Genomic DNA, 22,359 nt, shown 5'->3' with positions numbered 1-22,359 from the left:
TGAGAGATGATTGCCTTCTGGAGGAGTGGACTCTGTTGAAGTTTTAAATTTCACCAATTGCTTACACTTGCGTCTGTTTTCCTACATTTCACTTATATTCAGAAAAAAAAACCAGCGACAAATACTCTGTTGACACATTTTTACCACGGCCCCCGTGGGCCAGTCAGACCAGTGCTCCGTTTCACGCCGCTGAGCCGATCTGAAATTAGCTGTGAGTAAATAAAACGGGATAAATGAGAGGGAAAGAAGTGTGGCTGCACAGAGCCAGAGTCGGTTTGGCTCAGCTGGCCGGGATGTCTGCAGTTCTGTTCTGGGACGCATCAGGTCCTGACCAATAACACCCGCACACCTGCTCTCTGCCTCCCACATCTCCCTCATTTCCCCTCCAAGCAGCTGCCAAGCCCATAATAACGCTCCCCCATAACAGCATCCCTCCGCTGCAGCCATCTTTTCTGTTTTTTTCCCCTCTTCCTGACCCCATCATGACCGTGTTTGCTTTTTCACCAGATCATCCAGTCTCGCCTCTTACATCGAAAAACTTTACTTGACCTTGGGATAAATATTCAAATCTCCCACTTCTGTCGCCTAAGTTGGCAAACAAACCAGAATTATGAATATGAAAGTGAGAGACTCTCCAACAGTGTGCAGTCTCCACAGACCTAATTGAAGTTTGATGATTTAATCATTAACCTGTAAAGTAGAGACACATTTGTGATGCGCCAGTTGTCATTGGATGTCCTCTACTGGAAATCACAGCTAAATCCACAAGAGACAGTAAGACGCTTAGAAGAAAAATATGACTTGGATAGTTTGCTGTTTTTTTTGGTTAGAATAGTAAATAGAAATGTTATTTTGACATTGAAGCTGTAAGTTTTACTTACTTTCATAAAAACTGACTTTTCAGCAAATTTGGTAGCCCAAGTTAATTTCAGTATTCAGATAAAAACTGGTTTGCTATGGACATAATTATGACTATTTCAGGTCCCTATTAAGCGTAGATATAAATATATTATTATCATTTACTGTATATGTGTATTTTCTGTTTTGACTTTTAATAGCCTCGTAATCCACACTGTTTTTAACCTAGGTAGTTTTAGCTTAGCGAAAACAGGACAATAAACAGGTTTTACTCTTAAATTATATTATATATTTGTCAGTAAACTACAGCATGTGCTCTAGACTTTTAAGTTAGCATGTTAGTGTTATTGCTAATCCTATGCTAATCAGGGTTTCTATGTCTAAAAAGAGACTCAGAAAGACTAAATCTTTCACTGCATGCACACTGCAAAACAAAAATAAACCAGAACAGATATAAGCTAAAGAAGTTAGAAACTGCTTAGAAAAAGGAAAACATTTTCAAAGTTAGCACAAATTACAATTGTTTTAACCTAGCACTGCTTTAGCCATGCTCGGAATCTTGTTTTAATATTATTCCTCTAATTTAGTATTGGAGGAACAATTCAGTTTATCATTTCCTAAAAGCCCTTCATTTTGGAAGACTCTTAAAAACTATCGTTAAATTATTATTTTCATTCCTACCTTATTTTTCTTAGAATTTTTAAAAAACAAATCATGAAATAAATGCTTTTTAGCTGGATCTTTGGTGGATAAATGCTGTTTTGTGTGGACCTTGCTGAGGTTTGACTGCAGTATCATTTTGTTACACTTCTCCAAAAATATATCCCAGTAATGAGTATTATGCCAACACTTCCTGTTGTGGAGTTGATTGCTTTCTCTTATATTTAGCATGTTCCTTTGTCTATTAAAAGCCAAAATCACCTGCTGCTGGTGAGAGAAGTCATAAAAATTAGCTCTCTACTACAATTTGTACTCACTTTTTAGTTGAAGAGATTTTCTTTTCTCCCGGTTGACTATTTTAGAAGTCATTAATCAAGGGTGCTAGGGCTCGATCGTGTGTGAATAACCGGTTCGGACAGGCTGGAGAAAAAAAGCAAAGGCCATTTTAAGTACTGTATTACAAAACCTGTCCATCACACACTCTGAGACGCACACTTCCACTCAGTCAGAGTCCCGAGTTTTGAGGCGATCTGTGAAGCCCGAGTGATACTGTGTGCACAGAGGCGGTTTAGCAGTAAGAGTGGCCCTCCTCTCTTTATTAAAGGGATGGACGGAGGTGAAGAGGACTGCAGCAGAGGAGAGGGACTCGGCCAGATAGACACGTAAAATAGTCCAGAATCGACAGCCTTTGTGAAAAACAAGCTTTTGCAAAGTCACACTTGCCTCAAGCAAAACATCTGAAGTCTCCTGGAATAATAGATTCACCATGCACTCTTTTCTTTCTCGGCATGCCTTTTTCCCCCTCACTACAAAGAGCTGCAGCAAAGAAAGACATTATTTTCTTCGCTTTTTTTTTGGTCCACATTTTGTCCTCTTCTGCATACAAAAAACCCCCACAGAAACGCTTTTGTTGCATTGACAGCATAATATTGATTTGAGAAAATCTGCTTTTAGGAAGCCAAATAACACAGAATTAGACAGTTGGTGCAAGCGATGGATTTACATGTTTTTCTTCTCAGGAAACAAAGAAATAACATTAAAAAAACTTAAAGTGTGATGAATATAGTAACCTGACAGTGACATTTTCACTTCAGTAACCCCTAAATCACCAAAAAGAAATCTGAATATTGGTACGGTTAGTTTTTACGTCAGCGTTGAACTTTTCCCTTTTACAGTAAAGTGAACATTTTCAGATATCACATTAAATATTCTGTATTTTTAAAATAAATCTTGATTTAATGATATCTAAACTTTTTAAAAAATCATTTATCTCTGGAAAACTGGCTTGTTTGTTTCCAGGCAACCAACTAAACCAGTCAAAATAAGCAATAAGTCAATTAATTGCATGATAAATTAAAACAAGCTCAATAATGTTTTATTTTATTTGTTTGTTTTTCTCGTCTCTCTCTTCCTACCAAAGACAGGATAACAAAAGTCTTCAGTCTTGTGCATTGGCATTCAGTTTCCATTTTATTTGTTGTTTCAGTTGTTTAGTGTAGTGTAGTGTTATTTATTTTGATAGCAAAATTTCTTCCAGTTCCAGTGTTAAAATTTTCATTAGAAATTAAAGTTTATTGATTTTTGAGAGTAAAATTTGAAATAGATCCGTAGCAATACATGTATTCAGACGAAACCGTTACTGTATGACGTATACTGACAGATAAAATAAATCAGTCTGAATATTATTGTCATGAACTGTTGTGGTGGAAGCGCTGAGGAAGACGCAGATGACCCAGGTGAGATGATTGATGGAAGTTTAATGATGAAAATATACTTAAATAAGTCCAAAAGTCCACAAAACCTGGCAGCACAGTAGAGCGGAAGGTTAGGGCTCAGCACTGGTAGCAACAGGCTACACGCATGGACAAGACACATTGACAAGGACCCGACGAGGGACAAGGAACACAGGTGGACTTAAATACACAGAGGGTAATCAAGGAGACGAGAGACACCAGGGAACAATCAAGGGGAGGACAGGACAGCATGGAGACTCAGAGACACAGAAAACTCTAAATAAATACACAGAAAAACACAGATCCTGACAATTATCTCTCATCTAAAGATGAGACACATGAGTTTACATAGGAAAATGTCACGCTACGCCGATGATGATGTAATGTTACATTTTTGTGAGTAGTTCTGTTTTTGAAGCTGAAAATGAAAAGCAAAACATGATTCTACTATGGTGGAAGTTTATTATCCCAAAGTTTATTACCTCCTCAAAGTTTGGCCTGATATTTTAATATACTAACAGAAATACATAATATACTCTGTATATTGAACAGTAAAAGCTAAATAAATGAAGAAATTAATAAAGTATTTTTCTGTGGGCTTTAAATACATTTGTACGACAGCGTATTGGGGTCATTGTAGATCGAGAAAAGATTTCCGAGCTTCTAGACAAAAAATGTAGAAATTTCAGAGTTTGAAAATTGGAACAAAAATCAGAAATTTTGAGATTAATCTAAGAAATTTTCCAGAAAAAAATCCAATGATATTTCTGAGTTTTATCTAAAAATTTCTGAGTTTTTTTACTCACAAATTTTCCACTTTTGGAGCTCAGAAATTTTATTGTACTTTCTAGAAAATTTCTAAGCTTTTGGCATACATTTACTCCTTTTTTCCATCTACAACAGCCCTAGTGCTAGAAAAAAACCCCCTGGAACTTTCAGATTAATTTTCTAGAAATAATTTCAAGGTTTTTCCATAAATATTCTGAGATTTCTGAGTTTTTTTCTTACACATTTTCTGGTTTTGGAGCTCAGAAATTTACTTGTTCTTTCTAGAAAAATTTAGTTTTTGGCAAAAATTGACTCTTTTTTTTTCTATGTATGACAACTCTAATACACTGTCGTACATTTAAGTTTCATATAAGTATGTTTACTAGGGGTTCATGGATGACTTTTAGTACTGCTGTCATAATTATATAAGTCATGCTTACAGATGTAAGTTACTATCATCCTGATATGATTTTAAAAAGCTGTAATTTTGTTTATTATGAGTCAACAAATTAGAAACAAAGTATACATGCATTCTGCAAGAATCGTCATAATTACCTGCTTACACGCTGATGAATAAACAAACACAATCTCTATTTCTGTCCCTTGACTCCAATCCCTCCCTCTCAGCAATCCCCGGTGCAGCCAGCTACTTCGTGCTTGGGGAGCAAAAGCAAAATCAAAGTGCTCTGTGAAATATGGCTCGGATTTGTTATTAGGTAAAGCCTTTGTTTTCCATGGCACGGAGGCAGGATGGAGGATTTAAGCTTTCTTATCGGAGAGCGTACAGATTAGCCAAATGGGAAGCAGCAGCCGCCGCCGCCACATCGCGCTGCTTTTCAAGTTGTTAGATACCAAAGCTGGGTGTGTAGAGAGAAGTGGATAAACATTTCATCACATCCTCCCTCAGGTTTTGGTAAAATGTTGGAAGAAGAAAAGAGAAATTAGGTGTAAATAATGAGCTCTTGACTTTAATTTCCTGTCATGTTGGGAGGTTTTTAATTCAAATTAAAAAAAAGTTTCTTTTTTTTTTTGTCCAAATCCTCTTCCAGCGTTTCGCTTCATTGGTCAGGTGTAGTGGAAAAGGAGTTGCTCATGCGTACTAAAGGGGATAAAAGCTGCTCTTGGAGACATCTATTTCTAATTTTTTAGTATATAATTACATTATTCGTGTGCATGTGACAAAGCAAAATGAAAAAAAAAACCCTTTGAAGCCCAACCGCGCGTGCACTAAGACATGCAACAAACACGCAGTGCCTCTGCGAAGGGTACGGCGAGTGCACGGCCGCGCTGTCCTGTCATCTTTTATTCAGCAGGCCACTGTGCGTCTATTTTCAGCTCTGCACCACTCCGCAGAATGAGCTGCTTTCTAGCAAAGAGAATGGGCTCATTTCAGTAAAACGTTCCCCTTCACTTCCCTTTTTACTCCCACAGATGCAAACATCTGCATCTGTGCAAATCGGCTGCATATTCATCGCCGTCGCCGCCGTTGCCGTCGCGTCTTGCCCCAAAGCTGCGGCGCCGTTCAACTTCTAACAGCAGGGTGGCAAAGTAATTTAAATACTGCTCCTCTCCACCGATTTGGCTGTAAAGAAGCAGCTGATATACAGTGTTTAATGGCATTTGGAGACTGGCAGCCTTTAAAGAAAGTGAAGTGGAAGGGTGACTTTGCAGCTCGCCACTGTTTGAAGGAGAAGCGGCGTTGAAGGGAGGCTCCACAGGCCCCTGTGGGAGCCTCATTGAGTCAGCAGTGGAAGCCTGAATAATTAGAGGCTAGCTCTGGGTCTCTGTCATCATTACACCGCTACGCGTATTTAATATTCAATGAGACTTTATTTTTTATTTATTTTGTACGAGAGTGGGCGAAAGGGCAACTTTGCTGGAGGACGAGCCACGTGCCAACAAAGATATGCTAACATGCGCTCATGTGAGAGCTCAGAGGGCTGTGAATGCAGTCTTACTTGCACGTCCGCTCCAGGCGTACCGTTGCGTGGCTCACGCTGCTGTACAGAAGCTACAGATGACGAGTTTGACCCCAGAGGTCAACGAAGTCGCTCTGGTTGACCTTGGTGGGAAGTGAAACTAGACTTTCAAGTCGAGTCTTATATAGCAACTAAAATGTCTCCATGTACGTACAAAACATCTGGAAGTAAGAATTTATTAGACATTTTATGGGCATTTAAAAAATAGTATACCAATAAGTTTTTAAATACATCAAATAAATAATCTTTTCCACCTCTAATGGGACATGCAGCTCTGGAAAACATTAAGAGATCCCTTAAATTAATCACTTTCTCTGATTTTACTCTTTATGGGTTTATATTTGAGTAAAATGAACATTGTTTTTTTATTTTATGAACTACTGACAACGTGCCTCCGAAATTCCAAGCAAAAATTTTGTATTTATTAGCAGAAAATGAGAAATGGTCAAAATAAAGAAAAGGACTCAGTGCTTTCAGACCTGTAATAATGCAAAGAAAACAAGTTTATATTCATTTAGAAACAACAATACTGACGTTTTAACTCAGGAAGAGTTTAGAAATCAATTTTTGGTGGAAAAACCAGGAGGTTTTCAACAGGGTTCAGTGCAGTGGGCTCTTAATTTTTTTCAGATCTGTATTTCTGCAATTCATCAACAACAAAGATCAGATATATATTATTCTCCCTTTAACAGGTTAGGATAGGTCTATGGTTTATATAAAACATGTTCATTATATTTTTACACAAAATAATTCTTAGGTAATGAGATTTCAATCTCATCACTTCTGCCCATTTTGAGCTGTTTTAGGGCATCCTGTCACTTTAAATCCAAAAGCTGCTGCTGGCCACGCCCCCAACTCAACGTTTACACTCTCAAACAGATGTGTAATTATGCAACCATAGATCTTTGAAAAGCACTAGTAGAGCCTCCTTCGCAACCAACAAGAATTGTAAGTCAACAACAAAATGCCTGTCTTTTTCAGCAGCCATTGTACAGCGGTAAAACCAGCTGACCAAACGTGCTGGAGCTCAGTGTGGGTTGTGAGGTAGCGTTGATTGCGTCTTAACAATCAGGAGTTTTTTCATTTCCCAAACACCAAAAAAAATATTAACTTAATTCCTAAAGGCATTTATGAACCTGAAGAAAAGTTTATTGAAAAAGTCTGACATGGAGTTCTGCTAATATGCCGGAGGGTATTATATTAAAAATCTATGTAAAGGCGGTGGGCTTCATTAATCAACATGAAGTGTAATTAAAAACGAAAAGGGACAAGCTTGATTAAAGTTATGAGTTACTGGCAGAGCTGTTGTATTGGGCTGTGGTTTCATTTACACGGTTCTGCTTAATGAAGTGATCAAATATCAGTTTTGCTCAAATGTAGCCAATAAAAAGCCACAACTTTGTAGAAGAAAAAAGTTGTAAGTGGTTTTTTTTATGCTCAAGTCCTGTTTGTTTACAACCTGCCTTGTTATTTTTAGGTTCCCATAGTGACTAGAAAACCGGAGAAAACAAATCTGGAGGTCAACTCATTCAAGAATATCTGGAGAAGCCGGCACGCAAAACAACTTTAAAGGTTAGACCTTCCTCTTTGCTTATGTCCTACCTTTTATCTAACAGTAAAAGCCAGCGGCGGTTATCGCATGCTAATATATTCCCAGTGGGTTCCTGCATGCATTATGGGCCTGGATCCAGGGTATTTGCAAACCTCAGACATGTTGGCATGTTGTTGTGCAGAGAAGAGAAATTTCTCACCATTTTTCCATCAATCCTCTTAGCAGAAACATACCTGCTGCTGGTGGCTGATGTATTGCTACCGTGCATTGTGCAGTGGAGCTCCATTTGTCTCAATCACACAATTCTTCTGTTATCATTCCAGCTCAGTTACTTCTGGGAATGTCCCCCAAGCATAACATATGAGTAATACTGCGCATATCCATTACACAAATAAAATGTGAGGCCAGGTTCCTGTCTTTACAAATGGCATTTTGGGAGCAATTAAAGAGACTGGCTATGCATTTAGCTGAAGAATAATCCCAAATATCAATACTGGCATTGGGACTAATGGGAAGTGGACATTTATAAATAAATGTTGCACTGTACTAATTGGGCCGATGTTGTTTTAAAACCTTTCTGCTGTTCAGTACTTCAGCAGAAAGGTGGTGTTGTGCGCTGGATTCTAACGACTGACAGTCAGTCTTTACCATTAAGATCCAATTGTTCTTAGGACATTAGGTTTTCCAAAGGAGATTTGACCTTTCTAGAAGACATTACAACAAAATGAACAATGTAGGTTTTTGGGAATCCTCTGGTCCTTAGACAATATACTGAAATGTTGAACAAAAAGCTTTGGGTTTCTGGAAAATAACCATCAAATTTAAGACAAAATGGAGTCAAAAGCCATTAGACAAAAAAATAAATTATTGAATGATAATGTCTGAGATCACTTTGAAAACAGCTAAAAGTTGTATTTAGGCTATTTCTGTCTGTCTTTTAATGATTCAGGTGAAAAACAGAGCCACTATAACGGAATTACTGAAAACCAAACTTTAATAAACATCCCTGAATGAATGCAAACGCTAAGATTATATACATATATAATCCATTTCCTAACATTCTTGTATAATCTGTATAATCTGTGCATATAGCTCCCATATTTATATTTATACGCAATATCTATATCTCTTTGCTATAACCCCTTATAGTCCATACATACATAGTCTTGTACATCTGTAAATAAATATTATATCTCGTAGAGCACTTCTGGATAGATGCAAACTACATCTCGTTGCTTGTACTTGTGACAATGCAGTGACAATAAAGTTGAATTCTATTCTATTCTATTAACATCTTAAAAACTAAGATATGCCTTGGGTTGTATTAGCAGAGTCAGATAAACAATGAATTTTTCATGAATAAGGTCAAATTAAAACATCTAGACCTTGCATATTTCAAACATCGCCTGCCATTTAATGATTTTATCAAAAATAGTGGTTCATAGAAAGCCTGTTGGACATGAGTCGATGCATTCAAGGACCAGTTCAGAGACATTTTTGATCAACCATGCTAACAAGGCTATAAAAAACATATAAAATACATAAAAATATATGTTACACCATAGCCTCCTGACAGTAACTACTTTAAATAACTCTAAAATACATTAAAAGGAAGAAAACAAAGTCTTTTTAGCTGCTGGATGAGGCTATAAGGGGAATGCTCATTTTAGGAATGATTAGTTGACCTAATATCGTAGCAACTAGCGGTGACAAGCTACATAAAAACTACTGAATCAGTCTTACAGTCTGAAAATAGTTTGTTACAGAAACTATTTAGACTCTTACTGAAACTAAATCTTATTTGGTAATATCTAGCAGCTAATAATCTACTGGTTAATGCATTCCCATTAGCTGGGGATGCATTAACCCCAGCTAATGGTTAATGCATTGGGAATGCATTAACCATAGCATATTTATGCTAGCATACTAGCATAAATATGCTAACAGCCTCATATAATAAATAAATAAACTAAACAATCAACGAAAAGATAATAGCTGTGCTAAACGACTAGGCTAAGTGGGATTAGCAGTAAACAGTGGCGGTTTACCGTGGGGGTCACAGTGGGGTCAGTGTTTGTTTCCCGGGGTACAGAACAAACAAATGAAAACAAAAAACATGTCAGCATTTGATATATTAAGTGAGTCACTTGTGTCTACAGAGCTGCAGATTGCTGGGCATTAGCTTTGTAATGCTAACGATTAGCATGTATGAACTGTTAATACTAGTTCACAGCTTTTGATTTCATCTTCTAATGCAAGCAGGTGAAAACCAGAAACATTGAGTGACACAATTCTCTGTGGCTGTGTTTCAGCTCAGTGTTTGGGTAAAAAACTCGTAAACATTTTATGCTCTGCTTGAAAATTGCTGCCATTGCGGGTTCTTTCTTCTAAATTAGCCAGTATCCTGCCTTTCCTATTCTCGCTCAACAGTCCCAAGCTGAGTGGACGGCAGCTCATTGCACGTCTCTTTAAGGTCTGAAGCGTGAGCAAAGGGGAGAGAGAAAACTGAGAGATTACATGCTAATGTTCCACTGCAGAACCAGAAACTGTCAAAACTCAGGTCTCAGGCCAATAAACATCTGTCTTTATTGAACTCATCTTCTATGCTTTTTATTTGGAAATATTGTCTATCAATGTAAGTTTCATACTACTTAATTATCTGGAAATCATAATAAAAAAGGATTTTATATGGAGTGGTCTGCTGGCTTATTGGCAGCCCTGGTAAAAATCCTTATAAAGGCATAAAATATATGGATCTATGACTGCAGCGACATAATCCTACTCTGAAAATAATAAATCCATGAAATCATGTTGAAAACATTTACTGGCATCCCTAATGTAAATGTAGCACTATTTGATGTTTATAATGTAGCAGTACTTAATGCACTGAAGGACTAAATAGCTTCTGACATCAGAAAACTAAATTCGTCTGCTGGAGCTGTCGTCAGAAATCAATAAAACAATACAAGAGAGTAACTGTTTTCAATACTATGTATTTTTTTTAAAGAAGAAAATTAAATAAACAATACAAAACACAAAACATACATGGAAACCAAAATACAATAAATATATACACAATACTGCAGTTGATGTTCTAATGTGCACAGAGTCCTTCACTTTTCCCCGCTTGGTCAACACAGTGTCTGACCGACACACATTTAAAAGTCCATAGTTTGTTTATCCAGAAACTTTAAGGGAAAATGTCCAAGCGCAATTCAGCTCTGATGGAAAGGGTGAATAATGGGTAGTGTGTCTGTGTAATGAGAAGGAGGGGAAAGTTCATGGACCATCAAACTCCTACCAGACCAGTATGGAGTGAAATTCGGTTCTCCTGGCTCCAGCCAGATCTTAGAAGCTCGCCATCCTTTAACCCCAAAAAGGGGAAATCACCTGGCCTGTATTAAAATAAACAGGACCAGTCAATTACCAGCCTGCTAGTTAACTAGACTCGTTTCAGTTGTACACATAAATAAATGCAATTATACATAAATAAATGCAATTATATCTACAATCAATTATTTAAGACAAAGATATTTAACATTTATCACATCATCTTAAACACATATATTGCATTTAAAAGTTAGATTGTGTGTTTGATGATCACACAATTTGGCTATCACCATCAATATGTCAAACAAACAAAACATTCATGTTCACTACTCACCGATTCCTTTTAAAGATCAGTGCATGGCAGCTTCATGGCTCCAAGCTCACTGGATATTCAGATCTACATGGTTTATATTGTGAGTTTTTAAAAAAAAAAGTGCATACAAACAAAGAAAGAACCAATTGTTTGACAGCACAAACCTGCAGCTCCTTTGTCTCCAGCTCTCCCTCTCACAGCGGATTGGGAAAGCTGGAGCAGGCCTGAAAAACCTACTTCAGGTGCAGTGATTGGCTGATTGCACTGTGTGACTGACTGTCACTCTAACCAATGAAGTAGCAAAGGTGGGACTAAGGCAGTTTTTACCCTGGGTTACATAAACACTTTGTACATAATTGTTCCTTCTTATTTCTGTGGTCAGACGCTTGATAACACTAAGAGGAAGGTGGATTTTGCAACCATTTCTGATTATTTGATCTGGATTAATATCCTACTAAAGACCCAGAGTTAAACAGGATTTGTATCTAAAATATCCTGATATATCAAAGAGTTTCTGATGCCGGGCACTTTTGCCAAAGTTCAAAGTGAGATGGAAAGTATTTAAAAACTGGCCCGCAGCATCACAGATCATCACAAAGCTTCAATGAAATCTATTTCGCATAAATAATAGATTTTTTTTTAACCAAGGAAGGGACTTTTAACCACTGAATAATTCCCACATTTTGTTTATGTTATTGTGATTAAATGTGTTTATTTTAGATTTTTGCTTGCTAACAATGTGGCATTGCCAACATGTTTTGTTTTATTTACAACTGAACTAAAAACAGAGCAACAGAACCAGCCATTTTGAGCAAAAACATTAGTATGTCTTCACGTTTTCTTAAATGTAGGTGAAACAACTGTAGGCGGCCATGTCAGAGCAGATCACGTAAGAGTTGACTAGGGGAAATATGTACAATTTGTGCCTCAGAAGTCTTTATTGAATAATTGACCACTGATCATTAATGTGACTCTAATTAAAGGCAGCGGACTCATTTATCCGCTGTAGCCATGGCGGATGGCTCCCGTGACTGCAGCCACTTTAAGGTGGAAAATCAACGTTGAGGTGTGTGTGTGTGTGTGTGTGTGTGTGTGTGTGGTGCAGAGATTGTGGTTTGGCTTTTTGTGAATTTACTAAACCACAGCAACAAGGAAACAGAAAAACGTTTAGAGGGAGAAAAATGGAAAAAGTGAATTGTAAATCGATTAATTGCTTAAATCCCTTCCAGGAACAAACATTTAATCGACTTACACTTAATTGATTAACTAATAATGTCCACTTAGATCTTCTTTTATGGTGCGTTCACACCGGATGCGTTTCGCGCGTCAGAAATGCGTCTGACGCTTCAAGTTGGATGTGTGTGCACTTCAAGTCAGACGCTTGACACGTCAGGCGCGTCAAAATCTCTCTAGGCGAGCGTTGAGAGGAGCTGGTCTGTTTGTACAATGGCGGATGAAATGGAGAAAATGGCACCAAAATATTATGTAGTGAAAGCTTCTGCAATCATAACGGAGGCTCACCTGCCTTTCCTGAACATTTTGAGTTCAGTTTCTTTTCAATGATAACAGTTGATAACGACACGACGGGCGTTGGAGCCTCTTGTTTCACAAGCTGGCTGGGCGCTGACGAGGGTCGCTATTAGTGCTGTTTTTGTCTGACCAGAGCCCAGTTTGATGACCTTTAACCCACATTAGTGCCTGCATCACCTGGCAGGACACCAACTATAGATTACACACATAGCAGAGTCTCTCTGATTGGTTGGCACTCCGCATCAAGCGGCGAAAGTTCAGATTTTTCAACTCCAGCGTCAAACGCTCGAAACGCTTCAATCTCGCAGCAAAATGAGCCATGACGTTCGTCCATGTAGACTTTGAATGTAAACCAGGACGCTCAAATCGCGTTTGGTGTGAATGCAGCATTAGTGTTGTAGTTTGGCTGGTCATCCTGAGAGGAACCAGTTAATACAGAATTAAAGATGGCAGCACCATACCAGAACGGGAAAATGAAACAGTCCAAACAAAGTCCGATTTGGGGTTCTATTATGAAATAAACACTCAAGAAACTCCTAAGTTTCCCCTTTACGCTCCTTTATGACAGCAACGTCAACATATTAGAAAACTTAAGTTTTTAATAAAATGGCCGCTTATTAATTAATCGTTAGTCAATCAATAAGATTAATCAACTTTAGATTAACCCATTAATCAGTAACTTGCATCACTAATCCCTGGTAATAATAGAAACCTTTTAAAGGTTTGGAAATAATAATAATAAACGCCCTAATTCTATCAGGCTTTCTTCTTTTTACCATCTTAATTAGCAATAAACACTATAAAAGCAGCAATAAAATAAAGAGGTTTGACTTTACCTCAAGCCAGAATTGATATGGAAGCCTAATAATATTAAATATCCTTGCATTTTCCTTCTCTTCATTTATTTATTTAACTTTTAATTAACCAGGAAGTCCTTTAAGATTACTGTCCATGTGCAAAAACCTGCTGTGCATCTGAAGCTTCAACACTTCAACTCTTCATTTTATTTCCTCCCTTTTGTTTCGTTCAGCACATTTTCATTCAGTCCTAAAGTAGTTAACGATAAGAGACGCTGTGCTGCCCCTGAAGGCTGCGCCTCCCCCTGTAGGGCCCGGTTCTCCAGAACCATGACGGCTGTTATTTCAGACGTCTCCCCCTTTCGCTGCGGGGCGCCATGTTTACGCTGCTCGTTGCATTAAAAGCAAGCGGAGGAATCACGCAGCAGCCGATGGAGTGATAAAAACGGGCGGGAATCGGTGCGAGCGGACATGTCGGCGAGCGTATTTCACTCCTTATGTGAGAAGTGCCGAGTGTTTTATGGATCTTTAATCCACATGCTGTGTTCTGGCTCACTGAGAACGTGAAATAAAAACCACTGGTTCCTGAAAGGCTTTTCTTTTTTCCCCTCTAAATGTTAAAATTGTTTGTAAGTGAAGGGAAATGGCGGCTCCTGGATTACTTAGAGGTAAAGGAAGTTATTCTTTGAGTTTCTATAAAGTGAAGAACAAACAGACTAAAAAACTATTTCTATCCAAGAGATGTTGTTGCCCTAAAATCTGATCATCTTTTATTTATTGATTGATATATTTATTGACTTTTTCTTGACATCCCAGTGGTATTGAAGATTCTTGTCATAAATGATGCAATTAATTTATATTGATTATGAGTCTTATTTAAATCCGATTTTGTACATATTCTTACTGCGTATTTTAATATTGTGTCTGTTTTTAAATTAGACTGTGTAATGCACCTACAAATAAAATGTATTTTTATTATATTTATTAAAATGTAGTTTTCATTGATTACACCTGATGTTTAAGATGCTGTAAATCCCTGTTGGTGGAATTTGTAACTCCAAATTATTAGTGGAAAATCCACCTTTTTTTCATAGAATATATTAAAATATTCAAAAGAAAATGCAGTTTGGGAAATTTAAATACTTTGACACAATGCTACATGGAAGTTTGTTGATATGGGGTATTAGTGAAAGGATAAGCAATTGTTTCTTTCCATCAACCTGGAAAATAATAAGTTAATTTCTTAACAAGTTCATCACTTTGCAACACGAATAGTTTAATAACAAGTGGAAAACATTCATGATAACTTTTGCAGTTCAGTATTCACAGACTTTTCTCTGAACTCCAGATTATTTGTGGAAACTTTGCGTATTCTTTGGAGAGCAGAAGAAATATTGCTTAGGAAACTGAGATACATTTTGCCTAATTCTTCTTTATATACTATTGGCTGATGCTTGCAAACCAGCCAATCCAGGAGCGCCATTTATTTTCCTTGGTGGTGATTGGCTGAACCACCAGAGGAGAAATAAGGAAGACCGTAAATGTTAGCGTCTTCTGTAGCGCTAAGACGGTTTCCACTGCATATTATAATATATTTGGTGTTTTCACTATTAAAATATGAAGTTGTAAACATTTTTAGAGGAGATCTGAATAATGGGAGTCCTCTTTACACATCAGGTAAATTATTTTTTTAAGCAAACATGCTTGGAGTTTCTGCTCTGGTACTCAAACAGCGTTAGCTTAATAACAGTGACGATGGGTGGCAATGCTTTGGATATTTTTTAAAAACTTTTTTGTAAGCAAGTAAAAAAGTGAAATAGTTTTCCTTTTAAGCCAGCTGAGTGGCAGTGCACATCAACAGGTGGGGCAGAGGTAGTTCTGTTTGTTCTTCCATACAGCTAGAGAAAACACTTTTCAAAAAGAGAATAGTACTAAAATTGACCACTAAATGATGAACCGTTGGTGTTTAAAACTTAATTGTTCCCCATGTAAACACAGATAAATCAAAATCACATTATAAAACATTACAGAGGAAGAGTTTCTGTATTTTCTCATCAAAAACACTGTTTTCATGAAAAAGGCTGAGCAGAAGCCGATAACATTTGTATTAATTTTAATAATTACTTTTTCTCTCCAGCCTCCATTTTAAATTTGCCAAGGTAACCATCTGGTAAGTTGAAAATGGAGTAAAATTTCCAATTTATTTTCAGTTTTGACTTTCCATTTGTTCCTGCAATGAAGAGATCAGCGTTGACAGGGTTTCTACACAGGCTGGGAATGTATAGAGCTGTAGTTTTTTATTTTTATTTTATGGTTTCCAGATCTGAATAAGAATGGAAAAAGAAAACAGAGTTGAACCTTTATTCTTTGTCACATTCTTTGCTAAATAATTGTCTAAATGTTTATAAAGTCAGTTCATTAACTGATATCTAATCAATTTAATAATCTAATTCTTTATGGTATTTATTGTAGAAAGATAAAAAGGAACATTTAGCTACATAAAGTTAAAACATACCCATCATCAAATAGGTTGCTTCAGTACCACAATCACAAACGGTAGTGCAGTTGTACCACTAAAATGGTACGTTTGTCCAATAATGTATGTGTTAAGTGAAAGATAGCTTTTTTGTCATTCAATTTAACCCCATATTTCTGCAGCAATTCCCAAAAAAGATCAGCAAAAAACAGAGAAAATCTATAAGAGAGACTGAGGGCTTGGATTAGTTTTCTATATCAGCAAATTCCTAATCTTAAAGGGCACACATTATGCAAAATGTGCTTCTAAAAACCCAAGTTCTTTTAAAAATAGGGCCCTATTTGGTGTCTGGAAAATGAGATATTTCAAAAACCTTCCAATGGCAAAGTTACAATTGACGGGTTTGCACCGTTACCTAGCAACCCCCTCCTCACCCTCCCTCAGAAAAAAAAAAATCCTGCTTTTTTGGCAATAAGTTGATGATTTTTGGTTTCAAAAATTGTCTGAATATGACGTCACAAATTAGCACACACTACCCAGCGAAGCCAAGCCTGTTACCTAGCAACCCAAGCAGAACTCAAACACGACTGGTCAGCTGGTTTTACCACTGTATGCTCTGTACAATGGCTGCTGGAAAAGACCAGTGTTTCATTGTTGACTTACCATCCAGAAACCACTTGCTGTTGTTTTTTTTGCAGGAGGCTCCACTTCTGCTTTTCAAAGATGCGCAGTTGTATAACTGCTTATCTGTGTGCAGCCATTTTCTTGTGTGATTGTAAACGTTGAATTTGGGGGGACGTGGCCAGCAGCTGTTTTTTTTTAGATTTAGAGTGACAAGACACCCTAAAACAGCTCAAAATAGATCAGACTGAAACCTCCTTATCTAAGATTGATTTTGGACAAAAAATGTTTTGTATAGGCCATCCTAACCTCGTCAGTGAAGCATAATAGATCACCTTTAACTGACCTGGTATGATATTTTCTAGTATTTTTCCTTTAAAAATCTCAAAATTTCAGTCTGAACAAAGATGTCATTTAAGTTGATAAATCTTTAGAAAGCGCTCTTTCGGCTCATCAGCTGTACAAGGCCTGGCAGGTCTTACGCAATTGATCTGTCAGTCCTGAGAAAACCTCAAATGTGGGTGATTTTTCTCAGCGGGGTTCATAATTAGGAGCAACACTTACAGAAGGTTGCTCAGTCGTTTTCCATTTTCCAAGCATACTTTCGAGCGAAGACAGAAACGCTGCATGAATAATGAAGAGGAGCATGTAATCTGCATTTGTTTCATATGAGAAAGAGGAGCAGACGCGTTGCCTTGCAGCGGTTATAACAGGTAGCAGCACTGTTGTTGATGCTGATGTGGCCTCCGAATGCTTTTCGGCTCGGTTATATAACGCATTATGCTGCGTAGCTGGCGTGCGGCTATTTATAGAAACACTTTGATGTTAAAAACTGTGTGACACACAGACACAAAAACATCAGTCTAGAAGCAAAACAATGACGAAAATAAGCTGAATAACTAATCACTAACTTCTCTGACTACAAGTAAAACCGATTTTTATCAATTTGTCCACTGCGTCCTAACCACTTGTCCTAATCCTTCCCTATTTGGGTGAGTCAATCTTTCAGCTCCCCTGCATCCGTCTTTAAGAGTCCACTCCCTCCCCTCCACTCAGACACATATAGACAGACTACCTACAGTCTGCGTTTCCTTTTGTTCATTTAAATACCTCAGAGTTCAGAGATAAAAACCATTACAGGGTGCAATGTGGTGTGACGGCATTTCTGATCAGCTAAAAAAAAAAGAAAGGAAGTGAAGACAGAAGCATTAGAGGCTTTAAGTCTCATTTTCTGGAGCTGCTCTGATAGAGTTTAACCAGATGATTGCTTTGTTTAGAGCCACAGCCTGGAAATTTAAAGCGTTGCGATGCTCTGCCCACAGGTTTGATCGTTCCTGCTGAATTTTAAGCGGCTTCGCGGTCGCTATCCATCAGGTAAATTGAACATAAATTTACACGGCTGTTTTCTTTATGAACATAATAACTATGTACATAAATAATTTGCATTATAAATTTAAAGTAGATGACTGTGAGTCAAAGAAATTGCACTCTATACTTTTTTTGTGTTTCCAGCGCAGTCAAAATGGAGGTTATTTTTATTCACAAGCAGCAATTTAGCATAATTTATTGGCGTTACTGTGCAGGTTTGTCACAGTTGGGGAAGCAAGAAATTCATTTCTGCTTTGCCTGCAAAATCTTTTTATGTCTCTGTAGATTGATGCAGCCAGGTTTGCATCGTCAGAACTATAAAGTTTCCATCAATTTTAATGTAAATTTTGGAAAAATACTTCTAAGCTAGTTGTTTTTGCATAATTGACAAAAGTTAAAAAAAGACAGCTGGCTTTAAGAGAGCAAGTTGAAGTTGTTTAACCAGCTTGTGTTCTCAGACTTTTGTATTAAAACATTAAATCAACCCAATGTTACAGTTGAAGCAAAAAAAATGGAAAATGAACAAGGAAAAAAAATGAACATGCTTAATGTTTTGCTAAAGTTATTTGCAATTAGCAGGGCGAGTCAATCTACTTTTAAACATTTTTTACATTTAAGCTGTTTCACCATATTCTGTAAAATGTTTTTAATTTACTTAGTTGTACACTTTCAGACTCTTTGTGTACTTATTGTATTTAAATCCTGTGGGAGCCATTTTGTATTTCATGTTAGAGTTGTCAGTAGCTGTGTTTCCATTGACCATATACCTGCACAAATTGGAATTATGAAAACAAATTTGCTTATTAAAAACATGTAAATTAAAAAAAATGTGAAGTTAAGAAAAATGTTGGCACTAGGATGGCTTTTTTGGCTGTATTAAAATTAGTTTATTTTGCAAAACTGCAACAGAAACACTTTTTTTCCATCACACTAATAATATGATCAACAACTGGATGTTACTACTGGCAGAAATGGCAAAAAAGACGACAGGAAGTGGTGGGAGGCTGATGGCACGGCGTGTTTCTTAATGACTTATCACGTGAACAAACTTACTCTTCTGTGATTTTAATTGCGTTTCTTAATTTACAGCAGAATTGCATAATTGTGTTTTTTCAACATTAGTGTAATACAAATTAGGTAATGAAAACATAGCTAATAAAACCATGAGATTATAAACCCAAATTCTGACTTTGGGCGGCATTTTAGTAGATTTTTCTGACGTGAAAGAAATCATAATTTTCAAATACCAAGTATAAATAGCATGCACTGTTATTTATTCACATCTTTATTAGCACTTTTAAGTCTTAGCACGGAATTAAAGAAATATGAAAGTTAGAGAACAGATTAGCAAATCCTGAAAAACAAATTTCTTAAATTTTTTCACCAGATGAACATTTGGTATTATGATGCTACAGGTTAGCATGTAGCTTCTGTGAGTATTATTTGACAAAGCTATCTGAGAATCCGTGTGTTTGACAGATGCTTTTACTGAAAGTGACTTACAGATGAGGATGTACAAATGAAGTTAATATCTAAGCCAAGAATAAGCTACTTAGAAGGAAAACCACTTGTCAGGTTCTATCAGAGGTGACAGAGGTGACAGTGTAGAAATAGTCTGCAGGCGTAGAGGGAAATGCACGTAGAGCTACTGCAGTAGATCAGAGAGGGAAGTACACACATGGTAGATGTTAAGGTGGAATAAAATGAACTGTTATGGATTCCTTATATTTAAAAACTGATTTATAAGTCAGTCATTCCAATGATATGTTGATATATCACCCATAAAGTAACACATGCAGTGGTAAATATTGTACTTTTAAAAAAAACTCTTTACATCATCTTTTGCTTAGAGGTACTTTTAAAAAGTATTCTTCAAAAAAATATGTTTAAATACTGAAACCTTAAGCAAAAAGGCCTACTTAGCTGGTGACATTTCAGTCTGTTGCAAATGTTATAAAGCCAATCATTCAAATCCAAATATTTTCACGTTTTTTCACACTAGCGTGCTCATCTACACACAAACCACAACGAAAAAGAAGAAAAAGTCTTCATGAATAAACATCTATCCAAAATAAGCATTTACAGAATCAAATACTGATATGTTAGCAATGCATTTAGCAAAAACCCCCATAAAAACACATTAATTCTAACTATGTTTATCGATGTTCTTGTCGAGAGTGCATTTGCAAATCTACATGTAAGCAATATTTATGGTAATGTTAATGTGCTGTGGATGTTAAATAGGTTGTTTTAGACATAGAACTGAAAAACAATTGCTAGCATTTTCAGCAATATAACCCGGATATGTCAGCCATAAAAATGTTGTCATATTTGGCAAAAAATTTAAATTTCTTTAAAATGGATGTTCAAGTCAATTCAGTTAATTTATTTTGCACAAATTCACATTTCTAAGCATTTTACAGATAGTCAACTCAATCAACTTATTAAAACAGATACCAAGTCAGTTACGTCTATTCCAGTTTAATCTTAGTTATAAAACAATGCAGTCAAGTTCAGTTTATTTTATAAAGCGGTTATAAACTTTTCTGTCTAAGAAAACCTGTCAGTTTGCATTGAGCCACTGACATGCAGCGGCTCATGTTGTCATAGAAAATAAATGTAAATATAGCATGGATAAGAAGTAAACTGATGACATTTTGTATTTTAAAATTGTTGTAAAGCTATTTAATCTATACAGTGTAAACTAATTATTCAGTCTAACTTAGCAAGCTAATGTTAGCATTTAGCAAAAAAATTGCTTTTAAAAATACCTTCATACTTTTAATGTAAACAAGACTAAACTGTTGATGTTGTGATGCTAAAAAGCTAATATGACTGGCAGTAATCTATTCATTATTAGCAGTTTTAGCATTCTAGCATGCTTATTTTAGCATTTAGCAAAAATCCTAAAAATAAAACTTTAATCATATCCAGTATCAACATTTTTAGTGTCCTAGCATGCTAATATTAGCATGTACCGCCGTTTCCTCTTTAAGTTCTGTAACAGTTTTGTGATAAACTACATTTATAGGTTTCATGATGCGTTTCAGCTTCCAGCACTGCCAGTGTTAATTAAGCATAAGGCAGCAGAACTGGGTTCACTGGAGCCTGCAGTAATGTTGTGTTTTTATCTCCTTTTTATTAAGAGAACCACATGTCGATTTCCCTCCATGTCGACCATATGCTGCGCTAGCCACCTGCTACTCCATATTTATGTGTTTGAATCAGCATGTTATGACCTCTCTGAAGCATGTGGCAGCCTTTAAACAAACATCTTGATAGCCCAGCATTGAAAAACCTTTTTTTTATACGGGAACCTACAATGCATTTAGCGCTAACCAACTCCTTGGATTACACAAACAAGATGCCCAGATCAATCTTGATAGGTTTGTATCTAGCTTTCCATGTGGACAAGATAATGAGAGAAACAGACAGCTTGGAGATGTAGCACCAGAAATGGTAACGTTTATTCACTTGATTTATGACTCTCCAGCTGCATTTGCAGGCTGAGGGTGACTTTAAATGAAAGACCAGTAAAGACTGCGCAGTTTTAAGCCTCATTTCAAATATTCCCTCACAAGTTTAGCTCTAAAATAAACTCATTGAACGCCACAATCCTGCTGCACGAGTTCGATCCGAGCGATTAAAATGGCTGACGAGAGCGACAGCGGTGGAGAAACAGGAAGGAGCGCGGCATTGACAGCTCCCCAAACCGAGCTGCCTTTCAAGATATCGCAGCCACCGCATCAGCCAAAAAAGATAAGGCTCCAGCCAAGATATCAAACGGCATCAGCCATTAGCAGCCGCCATGCGCAAACACTTTTCGTCACCAGGCGCTGCGAGACGGCCCAGGGCCACCTCAGGGTGTCTGAAACACACAGAGCACAAACAAAACCTGCAAAACTAAAAAAAAACAAAAACAAACGCTACATCAGTTAGCTGTGTCCTCCTTTTACTGTACACTGGTACAAAATCCAGATAACAGGTTTAGCTTAAATACGTTTGGCACGTCTCTTGGGAATAAAACGTGATGCGGGTGCAGATTGTCTTACTTGTTGTTGCGTCATTATTTATAGCGGCACCTCGGCATGAGAGGAGGCGCTGATACCTTGAAGAGTAGTTCTGAAAAGCCTGATGCAAAATCTTCCACTTTTTAACAAATTAAACTATCCCACAAATAAAATTGAACATTAATTACACGATTACGTTTTAGAAGGCTCTTTTAAAAATGATCAGCCAGCTGTTAAATGACTCACAGAGAGGACTAATTACAGGGAAATTATGGCCTCTTTTTATCATGCACCTGCTGATTTCTATCATCAGTTCACCTTTTAAATTAATGTAGCCGAAATACGCCTAATATCGTACATTTTC

The 22,359-nt window shown here is 37.0% G+C and overlaps 1 protein-coding gene across 2 annotated transcripts in view; it reads left to right on the top strand.

Moving 5' to 3' along the window:
- Positions 1–22,359, top strand: part of nlgn2a (neuroligin 2a) — a 260,217-nt gene that overhangs the window by 43,702 nt on the left and 194,156 nt on the right. For both annotated transcript variants that reach the window (XM_032583169.1, XM_032583168.1), the window contains exon 2: positions 7,476–7,570. The gene's annotated coding sequence lies outside the window, so the exon portion shown is untranslated. The remainder of the gene's footprint in view (positions 1–7,475; positions 7,571–22,359) is intronic.

This window comes from Xiphophorus hellerii, chromosome 14 (assembly GCF_003331165.1).
Source record: "Xiphophorus hellerii strain 12219 chromosome 14, Xiphophorus_hellerii-4.1, whole genome shotgun sequence".
NCBI lineage: Eukaryota > Metazoa > Chordata > Actinopteri > Cyprinodontiformes > Poeciliidae > Xiphophorus > Xiphophorus hellerii.
This window is presented reverse-complemented; position numbering and strand designations above follow the sequence as displayed.